Here is an 18,848-nt window from a genome sequence, read left to right as displayed (position 1 = left end):
AACATAAGAAGATTAGTACTGTGAATACTAAATACCTAGCCCACTCCACAAATATTTACCAAGTTCCCTCTCTGTGACCTACGGCAGATGAAAGCTTTTTAAAGCTGCCAAGGCTCATTTGCCACAGTTTATTTTTTCTGAGTTTATAAAAGAAAGAAGAAACTCAAATAACATCAGCTCAATTCATAAATGGACACCATTGTACAGGTTAAAAACAGCATCCCAAAAGTTATTTTTTCCCGTTATCTTTCCCTAACAAATAAATAAGACTAAAGTACTTATTATATATATAATCTAGCAGTGCTCATCAGCAGGGGAAATAATTAACCAATAACAATTTTTACCAGAGCACTACAAAATCACTATTCAAATAAAAGTCTGGGAGTAAATAAAGGTGATTTTCTTGCCTCCAACTATCATATCACATGCCCCTCCGGGAACCAGTGCTATGTGAATGTTAGAGTATTTCCTGTTCTACTGTATCTGAGCAGCCTGGGTTTTCCAGTCAACAACATCATTTTCATAGGAACCCTTGCACTGTGATATTACCTATATTTGCTAGCAGTTATTAACTAGGGCTATGCTATCTGAAACAGGTTCTATTATAGAATGTTCCTTAAAATGTATGAAAAAGGTGGCCATCTAATTTTTTCACTGGACTTTCCAAATTAGTTTTGATTTGTTGTCATTTTTTTAAGTAAAAATTGTAATAATAATATCAACGACGATTAGAATAGCACTGGAAAGATAAATCGGTTACAAACAGAATTTATAGGCAGTTTCGGGAAAATAATATCTGCAAGCAAGATTCGAGCAAAGAGTAAAGATCAAGTTAAACATAGTTTGGCAAAACGTAACCATGGCTAAAAAGCAGAAGGTATTTTAGGTGATGGATACTAAGAAGATGAAAGAAAGTGATTTAAATAATTATGGTGGTGGGGTTGAGAAGGTAATAATAAAGCACAGTTTTATATTCCATTTGCTTTCACATGTAGTATCCTGTTTGATCAAGCCTTATAATTACAAGGATTTAGATAAACAGATCAACAAATGTTGTGCCCAGGTAACAGAGCCTGGAAGCCAAGCCCTTCTAATTAGGAAAAGTGTGAGAATGGGGGAAAGGGGGGGGGGGAGGGCAGAAAGCAAGAAGAAAGGAAAATGGCAGTTCTTACATGCCAAGTCACCCCCCTTCCCCGGCCTTGCATCTCCACCTGTATCCATGTCACTGGCGTCCAAAGGGGACTCTACCTCTTCCAAAGGGGACGCCCTCAAGATGGGAAAGGATGAGTCTTACATATTTTAAATTATTTTAACTTTCATGTTTTCCAAATTTTGTCAGGCCCATGTGAATCTAGGTTTTGGACCAGCATTATTATCAATATATTTTTTGACAAAGAAATTGTCTAAAGTCTCTAAGTTATTTATATAATTGGGCCTAGAACCCGGGTTCTCTCCCTCTTTATTCCTATTTTAGAGTCCTGTGATGCATTGGCCTATTTCCCATTACCTGTGGTGCTGCCTCATAAATGCTAGTCTACACACCAATTTCTCTAAAATGTTACTCTTAAAAGTAGGAGGGTAACCTGTCATAATAAAATATGGGATTTAATAGGCATTGAATCAAGGTAAATCTTCAGGCACCGGACAACTCTGACCCACACACTGTAAGGAATAATTAAGTCTGTTTACTTCCCCCCCTTTCTCCTTACAGCAACGACAGAAAAAGTGAATGCTTCAAGGCCTTCAAGGCCCACCTCCAGAGTCACGGCCAGCCATTGTGCCTGAATGGAAATGACTGGGAATCATTTCCATGGCTCCTGATTTTTCACACCCAGATCTAATTCGACCGTTGGCCATCCCTGTGCATGAGTAAGACTGCCGGACCTCCACTGCTAATCCTTTTAGCTCACAGCACAAGACGAGAGGCTGGGCCACGTGAAGACTACCGCAACCAAGCTGTGGACTGCCTAATGGTAAGTGTAAAAAGCTTTAAGCCTTCTGACTTGGCAGTAAATCGCCAAGTGCTTTAGTTTTAATTAGAACTAATCCACCAAAATCAGGAGATATTCTGTGTTAAATCCAGGAAATCTGGAAAATGTAGAGAGACAATAAGAAAGGGAAAAAAAAACCCAACACCAAGGAAGAGGCATCCTCAGTAATTCTGCCACCCGAGATAAGTGTCTTTACGTTGGCGTATTGGTTTAGGCTTCTCTGAAAGAATGTTTTTTTCTGATTGAACACATTCTACGTAATGAGTGTTACATAATGGAGTCCTAATGTAATATTCTCGATGTGTTTTTAAGCTTTGTTCACCATCATAGCATGAACTGTGTCTTATGTCAACAAAAATTATTCTACAGTTTTAAAATGTCACGAATACTTAGTATTCATAAGGCATCATGATTTACTATCTCTTATTTGTAACTTTTACCCTACTGTTATGTCTGTGACATTTTCAATAGATAAAGTGGTGTTGATGGAATGAGGAACCAGCGCAGGTTTCAGACTTTGGAGAGCCAGAACGAGTTTCCCTGCCGCCAGGCTGGTTCAACATATCTGCCCATGAGAATGTCCCCTCCCCGCAATGTGAACAAGACTGGCCTCTATTATCTTCTCCTGCTTTTACCAATTTGATATAGAAAAATGCATCCCTTTTGATTTTTTTTCTCTTTGGCAACAAGTACAGTGCAGATTTTCCTACAGATTTCTTGATCCTACGTACAACACCTCTTATTCTCTTTATACAATGACTGTGTAGGAAGTCTTTCTATCGCTAGTCACATGCTCATCGGCAAATACCTAAACTACATTTTAGACGGAAGCATCTTCGACATGAGAAAAAGGGACAATAATGAGGGACAGATACTGTCACATGTTAGTGGGTTTGTTCTCTAGCAGAACTTGGTACTAACAAGTTCTATGTCCAGAAAATACAAAACCACAAGTCGTGCTGTGCTATACCTGCGCATGCATGAGTGTTACGGACTCAACTGTGTTGACTCATACCCCCATCCCTGGCCCCACCTCTGCCCCAAATCCATATGCTGAAGCCCTAATGCCCAAGGTGACCACATTTGGACATGGGGCCTTCAGGGAGGTAATTTAGGTTAAATGCAGTTACGAGGGTGGGGCTTCTAAGGGTGGAACTGTTGCCCTTACAAAAAAGAGGAAAAGACCAGAGCTCTTTCCACCTTGTGAGGACACAGAGAGAAGCGAGCAGCCAAAAAGAGCATTCTCAGCAAAAGCATAAGCCAACACTTCGATCTTGGACTTCTGGCCTCTAGAACTGTAAGAAAATACATTTCTGCTGCTGAAGCCCCTCTGTCTGTGGCATCTTATTATGGCAGCCTGGGGTTGGATGTTCTCAGCTTCTTTCTCTTACCTCCCCCGGGAGGCGAGTATGGGGGCACCGGGGAACTGATGTTAGCAGGCCAGTAATGGCACGTATAGCTCTCTGTGGACACCTACTTCCAAGATGAACTACAGGTGTCAGGAAAAGCCATGTGCTGCTTCAAATCAGCAACCTGGATAAACCAAAGCTTGTAAGAGGGCTGTGCCCCACTGGTGTGAAGTAAGCCTATGGAACAAAACACTATCTTAAGAACCTCCATGGGACTTTCACAGATGATGCAACAAGAAATTCAGCAAAGTTGGCTGGGATGAGAAAAATACCAAAAGCAGGCAGCCCTCATATACAGAGCATCCTTCCCAATATGAACTCTTATGACCATAAGTAATAAGATTTCATGAGGTACAAATAAATATTCTAAACTTTCATTTCCCAAACATGAGTTTGGGATATAAACGTACATGTTGTAATCTTATGTGCACTTTCGAAGGCCAAATTCTCCTGCTCTCAATTCAAGGACCACATTCAACGCTATCTTTTATTGACCTCCATCACACAAAAAGAAAATAAAATTCTTATTTTACATTTTGTAAGTATTCAAACTCGTTCCTTCTTTAGTCACTGCTGCCCAGCAACCGATGACTTTACTGGAGGAGGTCATCAAGAACTTAAATAGTTCTTGAAAACCAGTTAACCCTTAAGCTGGATCCGGCCAACTACAGGGTCCATACTCCCTCCCCTGTCCTTGGAATGAATGCGTGTCTGCTCACCTTCCCCACTACCAGAAGCTTCTCTAAGAATATAGCCTGGTGGTAGAAATGTGGTGTTAAGGTATGTGACTGAACCCAGTTAAGGCCTATAGAAACTTTTAAGATTCTGGCCAGTGGGCAGTACAGAAATCTACTTGTCCCATAGCCACCCAAGGTGAGCCTTGTAAATAAGTTCTCTTGTTTATTAAACCTGCCACCTACCAGTCTAGAGTGGTCTGCTGCCTTCTTCAGTCTCTCCCTGCCCTTGAGTATGGGCTCCAGTTTGCAAACCAACAGACTTTGACATCAGATATGGCCATCTTCAAAAAATTAACCGATGGATTCTGGTGTCACACCATCATCTAATTCAATGAGCCACCTAGTCTTCTCATGCCACTGTTACTTGATTCCTCCTCTCTGATTCAGCAATAAGCCCCTTTGGCCACGATGAGGTCATTGCTCCTCTTGAACTGGCTACCCTCTGTCTATAACCCATGACCTCTCATCCTTTCAAGTGCCCTCTCATTCTGTCACTACCCAGGCCCTCACACTGTGTTGTCATAGAGACCTGTTTCTTCCTTCTCCCAGGCTGCAGGTCCCACCTACTTCAAATTCCAGAATCTCCAAATCCCTTGCATACTGTGGGACTCAAAACTTATTTCATTAGCTAGACTTGCACTGTCCAATATGGTAGCCTCTACCAACATATAGCTATTTAAGTCTCAATAACATTAAGAAGCCAGTTTACTAGTTGCAGTGTACACATTTCTAGTGCTCAATAGCCACATGTGGCCAGTGGCTACTGTAGTGGATAGTAAAAGTGTAGATTTCCATCACTGCAAAAAGTTCTATTGATGGCCTTGATCTATACCCAACAGTCAATGCCTTGATGTAATCTTTTATCTGTAGCTTCAGTCCTTGGGAACAGGTGATGAAAAAGGATCAGCTTATAAACATGTTTTGAAGGGAAAACTGTCAGGATTACTGACAGGTTGCATGCAATAGTGAGGCAAAGAGAGGAGAGTCTAGATGATTCCAGGGTTTGGTCTGAGTGACTGGCCATTAGCCAAAATGCTAACACTGTGGGTAAAACATATTTGAGAAAATGGAAGGTGACCTGGCATATAAACTTACAACCCAAAATGCATCTATCAATGATTTTTCTTTGCTGTTAACATCTGGGTAGTTGAGACCAGCTCAAGCCAGAAACTACACTTTGATATGTATTAGGTAATGTAGAGATTGATGATTTCTAAACATTGCTTATCAAATCATTTTCTCCCCTTTTCCTTTTCTTCAGGAAGGTCCCTTTTTATCTTTTACTTTAGAATTGCTAGAAATTTCTAGAATTCTCCTCATCTTCCTTTGGCTTTAGTCAATGGTTTCAACTTAAGACTTTTAGACTTTAACTTCCTTGACCCTCACACCAAACTAACAAATGCATCCCATGCATATGCGGCCACACCTAAAGTTATTTCCTTCCCTCACATGTCCCACCCTCTTCAAGACAGTGCCCCACCCTGTTCTTGATCCTATCTTCTAAAGTACAAAACAAAATAGAGTGACTTGTAGCTTTGCCTATCCTTAGGCCTCACTTTCATAATTCTCCATTATGGTTGCAGCCCAGTGAGGAAGGAAACAGGCCATTACAATACACCAAAAATTGTCTCTCTCCCTCTCTCTCCCTCTCTCTCTCTCTCTCTCTCTCTCTCTCACACACACACACACACACACACACATATAAACTGCTTAAGAAGTGCTTATATAAGAACTGCTTAAGTTCTTGATGACCTCTTAAAATAAAGTCATATATATGTATATACATACATACACAAATTTAAATATATATATATATATAAATACACACATTTATGTATCCAATTTGATGTTTTAAATATTTATTTATTTTTGAGAGAGAGAGACAGAGCAGGGGAGGGGCAGACAGAAAGGGAGAAAGAATCCCAAGCAGGCTCTGCACCATCAGCACGGAGCCTGACGCATGGCTCCCACCCACGAACCATGAGATCATGACCCAAGCCGAGTCAGATGCTTAACCGACTGAACCACTCAGTCGGACCCCACCCCCATGTGATATTTAAATTGAATATATATGCGATTTTTATAACCTTCCACTCCACAGGTGACATGTAAGAGATCATGTAAAACCGAAGAATCAGCATAAGCATATTATTAACATTAGGTTGCAGAGAATGTGTCGATTCGTACAAACCAGTGACATGAAAAACAACACCGAACACCTCATTTGTGTAATCACTCTGATCACCAAGACCACAATTCTGTATTTGCAACTGATAGGTCACGGCCCAGAGAAATAGGCACAGCATTGTTCTCAGATGCACTCTGCATGCATAAAAATATATCCATCCCTGTTTCTTCCTTTTAAAGAGAAGTTCTGAAATACAGCTCGTCCTGGAGCACCTGGGTGGCTCAGTCAGTTAAGCGTCCGACTTCGGCTCAGGTCATGATCTCACGGTCTGTGAGATGAAGCCCTGCGTCGGGCTCTGTGCTGACAGTTCAGAGCATGGAGCCTGCTTCGGATTCTACGTCTCCCTCTCTCTGCCTCTCCACTGCTCATGCTCTCTCTCTCTCAAAAATAAACATTAAAAATTTTTTTTAAAAAATCACGGCCTGTCCTAATAACATACACAATATAATAAATAGCTGTCAAAACTCAACATAATTAGAGCAGAAACTCAATCCTTCTTGGTCTATTTCAATTCCCTGTATCTGGCTCAGTATCTAATATATAGCAGCCAGTCAATAAATATTTGTTGAGGTAATGTATGAACTATTAGTGCAAAATCAATAATGGTTGCTTAGTAGAGCATGTAACATAAGTAAAATGGGCTTTGTATAAGGAACACTTCTCTGAATGGTGTTTGAAATGACACATTTTATTTTATTTTAAGTCTATTTATGTTTATTTTGAGAGAGACAGTGCGAGTGGGGAAAGGGCAGAGAGGAAAACAATGAGGGAGAGAGAGAGGGAGAGAGAGAATCCCAAGCAGGTTCTGCATAGACAGTGCAGAGCCTGACATGGGGCTCAATCTCAGGAACCGTGAGATCATGACCTGAGCAGACACTTAACCGACTGAGCCACCGCGATGTCCCTGAAATGACACTTTTTAATTTTGACTCAAGAAAGCTGCTTTTTCTCAACCTTATTAGGACGAGTGCATGCCTTTCCTCAGTCAAATGCCAGAGAATATACACCCAGGGTTGCTGGCTTCTTAGGCAGAACCATCAATTAAGCGGGATCTGGAGCTTCCAGGACTGGATGCTACAGCTCCAAACTTGCAAATGGAATCTGGCAATATTTATGGAAAGCACCAAGCAAGGAAGAAGGAGTAGTGAGCCATAAACAGAATATGCAACTACCAGGCAAAACCAGGAGGTAGGGAAATGTCCTATTCTATCTGATAGTTTGGGGTGAAAAATAAGAGGTTGCTCACGGAATCAGAGGCATGAGGTCCCTCGTCCCTACAGTGGAAGACAGGACGGCAGAGCGGAGAGACATGGGATCTGAGTGTTAGAGTCACATGTCGAACACAAGGGGATGCGTGTCCTACCTGTGTGTGCAGACAAGTGGGAACGGTAGGAAGTTGGACATAACAACAGAGAGAGTCAAAAGTCCACTTCGTTGAGGAAGATGGGACCAACCTAAACAGCGCCACAGACTTAGGGCCCACCTGAATAGTATTCTTGGTGACATAAATTGTGTCTGAAGTTAGAAAGAAGGCTTCTGTAGAGACTGGAGAGCAAGGAGGAATGGCAGGGCTCATGCTTGGGACAGTCGTACAATCAGCTGAGTTCTACCAAAATGAGGTCAGTGAGGACAGGAGAGGGTCTTCCCTGGGTGTCTCACGGTCCTGTTTCCTAAAGCATGATCTCAGGCATTTTCACCTATGATATTATGACATTATAAACGACATTATGTCAGCAATTTATCTTTCTTTAAAAAGTTTTGGTGGGGCGCCTGGTTGGGTCAGTCGGTCAAGCGTCTGACTCTGGATTTCCACTCAAGTCATGATCTCACGGTTCGTGAGTTCGAGCCCCGCGTCGGGCTCTGTCCTGACAGCGCGGACCCTGCTTGGATTCTCTCTCCCCTGCTCGCTCTGCCACTCCCCCATTCATGCGCACTCTCTCTCTCTCAGAATAAATAAATAAAACATTTTAAGAAGTACTGAAAAGGCAGTGCTTCTGGAAAAGGGGCCTGCAGATGACGGTGCATACTTGCCCCTCCTGTCCCAGCCATGCTTATAATCTGGAGGGGAAACGAGGGCAGGCGCTTCAGCCACCTAGAGATAAGGTCGGATCCCGACAGGCAAGAAGCTAAGAGTGGGATCTCACAGATTCCTCAACCATGATCGGGGTGCCCAAACCTGAGTGAAGGGACAAGCAGAGAGAAGACAGTGTGGCTTGACTGGTGGACATTGGAAAGGCAGAGTTTGCTGGCAGAGAGAAAAGGATCAGAATGGATCTATAAAGTGAGGTAAGAAGGGCAGGAAAGGCAAGAAGCACCGGGGCTGGCAATCAGGGAGCATCGAGGGCGAGACCAGAAATACTGAGACGGAGGAAGCTGGGGGTAGCTGCCATGCTGTTGGGACTTAATAATGCTTTCATTTGCAAGTGACAGAAAATCCATCCCAAATGGCTTCAAGGAAAAAGGGAGCAACAGTCACATTAAGAAGCATCCCAATTTCAAAAACATTAAAAGATTTTTTCAATCCTGGAAGACATATGATCATTACAGCTCATCATGATAAATGCACTGCTTGAGGAAGTTTCGCGATACGAAGGTGACAGGAAGGAGGAAGGGATCTGCATTGTCGAATTGTTTAGAAAGACTACAGAGAAGAAGAAATGCACGCGTGGGACCATGAAAATAGAAACATTCAAATTAATGACCCTGCGTAACATACAAAAGTAGCCCACCCATGTATGTTTCTAATTCCACCTTTGTCTCCTTTTACAGCAGGAATGTATCTGATGAAACTAATGCTTGTGATAAAAACAAAATAAAGTTTCAGGGCTGATCTTCCCTGAAAAGTCAGTGACCCACTTCTGAAATCAATAACCATCCTAGCTCCCTCAGACACTACAAGGGATGTTTCACCAGCCAATTTCATGGGTTTGCTAAGCTAGAGGGACATTTCTCTTCACACCAGAGCAATAAAGTCTGAGATTCTATAATTACAGATCCATCACAGTAACTGTAAGCTGAGGAGGAATTGAAACAGGCACAATACCTGAAATTTTGGCTCTCCCTGAATAGGAGGAAAAGTTCTAAAACATTCTATAATAAAGAGGCTCAGCGGTAGACCGACTATTCTTCTGGCTGGAACTTCAAAGAAGCATGCTTAGCACAGCTCCCAATACAGTACTGCTCACACACAGCGACTGCCCAGAACACACTGTCACTGCCAAATGCCCCAGGCACTGGACTCACCACCATCCCCTACATTGTGTCTTTGCAAGATGCTGAACAATAGCCTCTAAGCCTGCAAGTGAAAACCAGTGTGCTTTCTCAAACACTGTCTCTAACAGCGTTTTAAACAAATGCGCAGTTGTCCATTTTGAGGTCTTCTACTTAATCACCGATTGACATGATGAAATCTGGTACCAAAAAAAAAAAAAAAAAAATCATGCCACAAAGCCACTCTGCAGGTTTCACTACTGTCAACTACCAACTCTGATTGTCACGATCTATGAAACAGGAAGTCCCCAAATGCCAGCCACACACTGGCCTGCAACATGCTCTCACTTCACAGTACTTGAAAGTGTCCATTCAAATTACGGCAATTTGCCCTTCATATTGATTCCAAATACGTATCTGCCACTCGACAATTTCTCAAGATACCAAAGAACAACCACACGTTTGTTTTTTTCCAGAATTACTATCAATGGACAACCAAAGACAAAGTCTTGCACTGCAAGTAAGTATCTGTAGCATCCCAACTTAGAAAACATGTTTAACTCATCAAAGCAGGGAAACTGTCAATCAGTGTTTTCAATTTAATTCTAGAACAGAGTTTCAACTACTCCTTCACAACTTTAGTTACTACCACTGACTTAGAAATCTTTTCAACAAATCAACTAGCCTTAAAAGAAAAACAATTACATAAGACAAAATCAGAATAGTCATGATGCTTTTTGATAGTTACCAAATTATGTTGAATATTTATGCACATATAAGAAATTTTGTAATTTTAAATGATATAATTACCTTACTATAACACACATTTGAAGGAAGAGGTAACACTTTGCATAGAGAGTAAATCTAAATTATGTGTGTAGAGGTTTCATTTTACTTGTGAAGGTTACATAGCAAAGAATCTCTCTTATTTTTTGGAATATATATTCATTAAATACACGCTGGGAGTTCAAATATCCTGGCATGTGATCAATAATTTTAAATGGATGAATGATTGGATAGTACAAAAAGGTGACTATCAATCCATAACCCTACTTTTTTTTTTTTGTCAATTTGTTTTCTGTTTACTAGACTGTTCCTATGAGTAATCATTTTTACATTCCACACATAAGTGATATCATATTTTGTCTTTCTCTGTCGGACCTATTTCACTTAACATAATGCCCTCAAGGCCTATCCATGTTGTCATAAATGGCAGGATTTCCTTTCTCATGGCTGAATAATATTTTACACACACACACACACACACACACACACACACACACACTTTATCCATTCACTCAAGTGTCTGTATCTTGGCTCCTGTAAGTCATGCTGCAATGAACATGGGGCGCTATCTCTTAAAGATCCTATTTTCATTTCCTTTCAATATATACTCAGAAGTGGGACCACTGGGTCATATGGCAATTCTGTTTTTAATTTTTTAAAAAACTTCCTAATGTGTTCCATAGTGGCTGAACCAATTTACATTCCCACCGATAACGCACCAGGGTTCCCTTTCCTCCACATTTTTGCCAACACTCGTTGTCTCTTGTCTTTTGGATGGTGGCCATTCCAACAGGTGTGAAGTAATATCTCATTGTGGTTTTGATCTGCACTTCCCTGATGACCAGTGACACTGGCGTCTTTTCCTGCACCTGTTGGCCATTTATATCTTTTTTTGGAAAAACGTCTACTCAGTTCTTCCGTCCATAAAACGACATTTAAACTATAGAATCTATCAGACAAAAAGCTGATTCCAACCAGGGAGAAACACAGGTCATCTTTCACTCTGTGAGTTGTCACATAAGTGTTATGTTGCCCTTATCACACCTAATCCATTTTACTGTAATATAAAAATATAAAAAGATACAAAGTAGTAATATAAAATAATATAGAAATATAAAATAACATAAAATATAAAAAGTAATTTCATTTTACAAATGGAGAACAACGAGGCTTGAAAAAAACAAAAAGCAAGTCCAGTCTCAGAAGGCAGAAGACAACAGTGGTTAAGGATTTTCACCCAAATAGCTGACATTTGATACTCAAATGCAACATTTCTTTTACATTGGAAATCTGATTATAAACAACACTCACTGGTTTCGGGAAAGATTTTTGTTTTGATAATTTTAGATAAATCCTTAGGTTTGGACACTAAGACACTAATTACTATGGAGATCTTGAAGAGAGGGTGCCTTCTTTTGAAAGCATCATGATGCCAACATCTTTAATGGGTTGTAAAGCCCGTTATTCTCTACCAGACCAAGCTTGTTCAGATCTCCAAAGGCAAATTTTAGCAAAGCTGTTTGAAATAAAATTCTCTATGTTTCCATTTACTGTATGCAATCATACTGTATTTTAAATCTCGGATATGTAAATAGGTTTGTTTATAATGATATCATATTCCTGATCTAAAAATAATGTTTAACATTTTGTAGTTCATTTGTATCATGTTTCTACTTTATGTTTTAAAACAATTTTTTTCAGAATTAAATTATTCTAAGTTTGAGAAAAAGTCTCTTTCCAGCATTAGGCTTCCCACCTCCTACTTTCTTCTTTCTCCTGTTTCTGAATACTTTCAACATCTCCCATGATCAGCAGGCACCACTCTTTAATACACAAGTTGTTCCCAAATGAGGTCAAATTTTTTAGTATTTAGTTATAAAATTAGTCAGTTATAAGAGTTCAAATATATAATTTTCTGGTTTTATTTTAGAGAGAGAGAGAGAGAGAATGCACGCAAGCAGGGTAGAGGGGCAGAGGGAGAGAGAGAGAGAATCTTAAGCATGGAGCCTGACAAAGGGCTCAATCCCACGACCCTGGGATCATGACCTGAGCTGAAATCAAGAGTCAGGCACTCAACTGACTGAGCCACCCAGGCACCCCAATATATTAATAAATTTAAAGCAAATATGCATAACCTCTATAAAAAGAAACTGTGGCTTTGTGTCCAGCAGAAAAATAATATTTCTGCCAATTAAGTAGGAAGCTCGTACTTTTTATGTGGCAGTATTTTGGTGCAGTTCGTGATCTTTCTGGAAGGAGAGATCCAAAAGTAAATAAACTGGATTATAATCTACTTTTTTATGCCTCTATTTTGTTGATAAACTTTCATGATCTCCAAAAGATGAAATCCCAATTAATGAAAGATGATATTTTTTAAAGGGGAAAAAGGTTTAAAGATCTATCTAATGTAAAAACCTCAGCAACGTGCAGGGATTACTAGCAGCACAGTAAAAAGCACCTGAGATTGAAGCTTTTGTTCGCCTTTTACAAAGTTCAAGGGTCTTAAGAAAATAATACTCAAAGATGAATCAACAGATTTCCTAAAAATCCCAATTATATAAATACTGTTTAAGCATATAGATCTTGGGTAGAAAAATCATAAATATTCTCTTACATTTACCTTTCCTACAATCAGGTTTCTTTCCAATTAATTACAGTATTTCTTAGATGAAAAAACAATAAACAATGAGTATCAGTATCATACCAGTCCTCACAGGTATACAAAAGAATATTACCTAATTATATGGCAGTATATTTAAAAATTTAAGGTACAATTGAATATTTTTACAAGATAATATAATAGTATTAATTGTATGCTTACTATGTACTTGACACTCTTCTAAGCTCTTCACCATTATTGACACAATTAATACAACAACCCTGTGCTGTACTTTTATTATTATACCCATTTTCCCCAAAAAGAAACTAAGGTCCAGAGAGGTTAACCTCCCCAAAGCAACAAGGGAAGAACTATTGTTGGAAGCCACACAACCTATGGTTCTCAATCACTATGTGTTGCTAATCTAAACAACATCTTTTAATACTGATACTAATTTAGAAAATAATTCATACTTTAAAATAATTCACTGACCACAGCATGTGCCAGGCTCAGCACAAGGCATTGAACACTGGATGTAAAAGAAAACTAGGAAGGGGAAGAGGAGTCATGGGGCGGAAATAATGAATATAGAAATCGGATATAAAGTATAGATCTCTATGTGGTAAATATATACAATGGAATGTTATTCAGCCATAAAAAAAAAGAGTGAGATCTTGCCATTGGCAACAACACGGATGGACCTAGAGGGTGTAACACCAAGTAAAATAAGTCAGTCTGAGAAACACAAATACCATATAATTTCACTCACACGTGACATTTAAGAAAGAAAACAAATTAACAAACAAAGTTAAAAGAGAAAAAGAAACCCAGAGTCTTAAATACAGAGAATAAACTGGTGGTTGCCAGAGGGGAGTTGGATGGGGGATGGGTGAGATAGATAAAGGGGATTAAGAGGTATAAACTTGCGGCTACAAAATAAGTCACGGAGATGAAAAGTACCGCACAGAGAATACAGTCAGTATGACTGTAATAACCTTGTCTGGTAACAGATGTGACTATTACAGTGGTAAGCACTGGGTAATGTATAGAATGGATGAACGATTATGTTGTGTGCCTGAAACACCATACGTTAATCATACCTCAATAAAAAAAAAAAAAACACAAAAATAAATAAAATGTGGATCTTTGTTGTGAAGAGGGAAAGTTTATAAATGGGAATGCCTTCAGAAAGCTTATTTTGGTGTCCCAGTGCCTAGCACAATGACCAGCATGCACTCAAGAAGCTTTTTTAACTGGCTCCATTTTGTAACCTTACCTGATTCCCACTGGGCCTGAGGTCACTTGTCCACTCTACAGCTGACTGGGGTCCTCCTGCCCTCACTGCTCAAGGAGCGGCTTCCCGGAAGCTAGCTATGTTGCCTCCAAATCCACTCATTCCAGTTTAACTTATAATTCTATTAAACATACGTAAACCAAGGAGATCTAATTGCATCAAGAGTAAGTTTTTATTTCTTTATGAATGATTTGGTGAAACTCCTTGAAGGTAACCCATTTTAAAAAGCTATGGAATTAATTATAGATGAGATGATTATAAAGAGTTTAAGGAAAAAATTATAAACACATAGAGAAACTCCTTCTTCAAAATGCTTCAAAAATGTCTTAGATTCCTTACTTGCTTTAAAGAGATGGAATGGGAAATCATAGAAGATGCAAAGAGGAGAGAGTAGGGCTGGGGAGGGCTCTGCAAGAATAGTTAGCACTCTTACGAGCAGTGCCATACTTAAATAAATGACCCAGGTTCTATAAGGTGACTGAACAGCAGTACAATTAAATTGAAACCAAAGAATACAGCTTTAAAAAGTTTTAAAAAATGATTCGCTATTTTAAATGACCTCTTTACTGACTGGTTCAATCTCCTGATTAAAAGAGTTTTTAAGCAACCAGTGTATCCATATTTATTTGCTGAGTGAGTGAGTGAATGAATGAATGAATGAGTGATTGAATGAATGAATGAACAGTAAGTAAACTGATAATTCTTAACCTATTCTGTCTGTTAAGCGATTATTTAGTGGTCTTCATTTTGTATAGCATTTGTTTTGCCTGGAATCATTTACTTACTGGATCAATTAGTCATTTATTAACTTAATTAAGAAACAAGTGGCTAGTGCTACTTGTTGATGTCAGTAATTCCACCAAAGAAAACGATGCAGGGTTTTGAAAGAACCTTTTGTTTCCATGGATTCTGCCTCTGTTCCCTTGTGACTTTATGTCTGTTCATGCCATCCACATGAGGCAGTGCAGTCTGATAGGCTGCTTTTATGAAACAGTAAGTACTCTAAGAATGATGCTAAATGTAAATTACACAAGTGACTGAATTTCAATTTGGAGTAATAAATCTACATGTCATCTGACTGGAAAACCATTATCGAATTTCTGTGTACCACATATATAATTTACACAATTGAGAAAAAACTGTCTCTCAATTAACTGTTTGAAAAATAAAATCTCTTTGAAATTTGAACACGGCATTAAAGTTCTATTGATATATTGAATGAATTGAACAAAATAGGGTGAAGAACATTAATCAAAAATTAATTTGTAGATTTCATTTTCAAGATTATACAATTCCTAGTCATGTTTTAATCACTGCATAGGTAACTAGAGAAAACTGAATAATAATGTATTGAATTTCAATTTTATATATTTAAATATGTACCATACTGCACAGATTCATCATTAAATTCAAGTTATTAGAGTTATGATATAATGATTTAGGAACAAACAACCTCAGAATAGATGATGAGCCTAGTACGAATACAACAAGCTGCTTAGCCTGGATAAGACCTTATCAAGTTGCCATCTAAGCATTTATAAGATATAAAACCAAGGTCTTCCACATACACAATTGTACACACACACACACAAAATGTAGCTTATATTGGTCACCAAGAAATCCTCCAATTTAAAATTTAAATTGACCCCGTTACTTAACATAATAGGCAATTTGGAACAGTGAACTCTACCATGATTAGAAAAATGTGGGAATTGAAAAGTCTGGGGACTGAGTCACAAATAGACAGGTGGTGCTGGTCAACTCAGTAACAGGAAAAACTCTGTTAGCCGCATGCATACGTGACTTTGAATATGTTTAATTATTTCTTACGTGGAAGATAAATATTTAAAAAAATGAAAATAGTGTACTAGTATTTGTTGGTATAACTAGCCGAAATCTCCATTTCACGTCATCATTTCCAGAAGCCACTACAATAACAACATCCATTCTACACGTTCCTTCTTGGCACAGAGCCGACAGTACAGAAGCACATGAACAGCCCTTGAGGAAGTAGCCCAAGGGACAGTGAGGACTCTCTGCAGATGTATTTTATAAATGGGAGAGTAATGAGGCATATAGGAATTAAGTTACATTTTCAAGGTCAGACCCGGAGTCTTTAACAGAGCAGAGAACGAAACCATAAGTTTTGGCTATTAGATACATACCGTAATGTCTAGAGTAAGCTCCCAATCTTATGCTCTTGAACAATGAACCAAAAGGAAGTTACTGGCACTGTACAACCCTCACGTGTGTAATAGGAAACACTAGCTTATCCAAGACATGAAATGATTCAAAAAAGAATTGTTTCAAAAAGTAAATGAAAGACGAAATAAAGGTGCATGCTATTCCCAAGTGGCAGCTTCCTTTAAGATAAATGACAGTGTTCAAAATATTTCTCCTTTGCTTGCTTTTATCATGTACTTTGTAATGACCTTGAGAGTTTAATGTAGGGTATCTTAAATTACAAGTTCAGCTGCCTTAGAATGCACCTAGAATGCATAGGAACATTTCCATATAAGAAGTACATCCTCTGTTGGGCCAGTCAACTCCAAACATTGTCCTGTGTCCTGTTTTACCCTGCTTATCTGTGAATCTGAGATCACACATTTGAATTTGCAAAGAGAAGAGAATTCACCAACTGAATCATGCCTGGACAATTGTTCTTAGTCTAGGATACAGAAGCCCTTTCCACTGGCTGTTAGTAAAGGCTCATAAAAGCCAACAGAAATAAGAGAAACACACTTTTCCTCGGAGCTGTTATGTTCTGCCCAATTACCCAAGCCTATGAAAACAAGTAAACTGATTAAAGGTCCTTCAGACCATTTCATTGTAGGATGGTGACCCGTACTGTACTGGTCATTTGGCTTATTAATGTCCCAACAGCCTATGGGTCAAATGACTAGGGCAACTGTTTTTGTAGGAGAAACAGAAGAAACACTGATTTAGCTTTAACTGTATGCCACACTTGGTCAACTGACATGACAAAAGCTTCCAAAGTAAGTGATAAAGAAGAGGGGAATGGCTCACTCCAATGCTATTTCAAACATCTCATATGGCAAATCCACTCACCTAACTTCAAACATCTTCACTGCAAGGAGAAACATCTTTAGAATGTAATTTTCAGTGCTAAAAATTAACAAAATGATCTGCAACATGTGCAGTGAAAACCTGCTTTTGTCTTACCTATAGTCCTTCTCTCTGCTTTTGTTAACTGAACCTTGGTTTTCCTGGAGGGAGTTACCCACCTTAGATTGCATGACATTGCTTGGGTTCACACTCAAGGGTTCCAATCCATGAGAGGTGGAATAACGGCCCCCAAAGTAGTCCACATTCCAATGCCTAGAACTTGTGAGGACGTTACATTACAGGGCAAGGGGGAGTTTGTACAGATGGATGTCAGGTTGCTACTTAGCTGCTCTTGATTGGGCAGATTATCCTGCGTTACCTTTGTGAGCCAAGTGTAATCAGAGGATCCTTATTAGTGGAAGAGAAAAGAAGGTGAGATGTGACAATAGAAGCAGATGAAATGATGTGATTGCTGGCTTTGAGATAGAAGCAAGCTATGGGATGTGGGCAGCCCCTCGAAGTAGAAAAGGCAAAGAAATGGATTTTCCTCTAGAGCCTCCAGAAGCAATGCAGCCCTATTAGCATGTCCATTTTAGACTCCTGACCTCCAGAATTATAACATATTATATCTGTGCTGTTTGCAGCCATGAAATTTGTGGTAATTTGTTCCAGCAACCATAGGAAACTAACACCCCATGCTTTCCTGGCCAATTGTGGAATGTCTCTAATCTAATGGGCTCCTCTTGGGATCTGAAACAAGAATAAAAAACAGTGAATTTTATTCTGTCCCTGGGAGTACTCCAAAGCCCCTGTCTACTAGTCCCTGGTTCTTATACCCCTGGAGTTCTCCTGGATCCTGCCCTTTACAAATTCTGGCTTTTGGACATTTCTTTTTCTTTTACGAGCATCTCACATAGTTCCAACAAATGCCTCTTCCTCCTCAAAGCAAACCAGTGCTTCTTAGACTTGCAATCAGTGATCCTAACTGATATATTTCATTCAGTCAGCTACCTAGCCTGTTTGTAGCAACACCATCGGTTGACTGTGCTATTAAAATTTATTTTCCAAGGGCCAGACTCTATGCTAGGCACTGAGGGTCAAGAAGTCAACAAGAAAAGCGGTTTCTACTACAAAGTGCTTACATTCTAGCTGCCAATATTATAGATACAATTCACATAAATAAAAGCTACATTCATACAGAGAAGAAGATATCCTGCTAAAAACCAAGGAGTATCATCTAACTGGCACAAACTATAGCTGTAAACTTGTCAAGATTGTTTTGGTCACAGTCACGGTCACAGTGAATATTGTAAGATCCATCCTCAAGAAGTGGGTCACCAGGAGAGCCTGGATGGCTCAGTCAGTTGAGCGTCCAACTCTTGATTTGGGTTCAGGTTATAATCCCAGGGTCATGGGATCGAGCCCTGCATTGGGCTCCATGCTGCATGTGGAGCCTGCTTAAGAACTTTCCCTCTCTCCCTCTGCCCCTCTCCCCTGCTCATGTGCCCTCTCTCTAAAAATTAAAATAAAATGAAATAAAAATAATAAAAACGCACACACACACAAAA

The 18,848-nt window shown here is 39.4% G+C and overlaps 1 protein-coding gene across 3 annotated transcripts in view; it reads right to left on the bottom strand.

Moving 5' to 3' along the window:
• The window catches only part of CTNND2 (catenin delta 2), a 933,243-nt gene that overhangs the window by 774,743 nt on the left and 139,652 nt on the right, over positions 1-18,848 (bottom strand). The window lies entirely within an intron of this gene.

The sequence above is a fragment of the Acinonyx jubatus genome, chromosome A1, assembly GCF_027475565.1.
Source record: "Acinonyx jubatus isolate Ajub_Pintada_27869175 chromosome A1, VMU_Ajub_asm_v1.0, whole genome shotgun sequence".
Lineage (NCBI taxonomy): Eukaryota > Metazoa > Chordata > Mammalia > Carnivora > Felidae > Acinonyx > Acinonyx jubatus.
The sequence above is the reverse complement of the archived record's forward strand: the minus strand, read 5'-3'. Positions and strand labels throughout refer to the sequence as shown.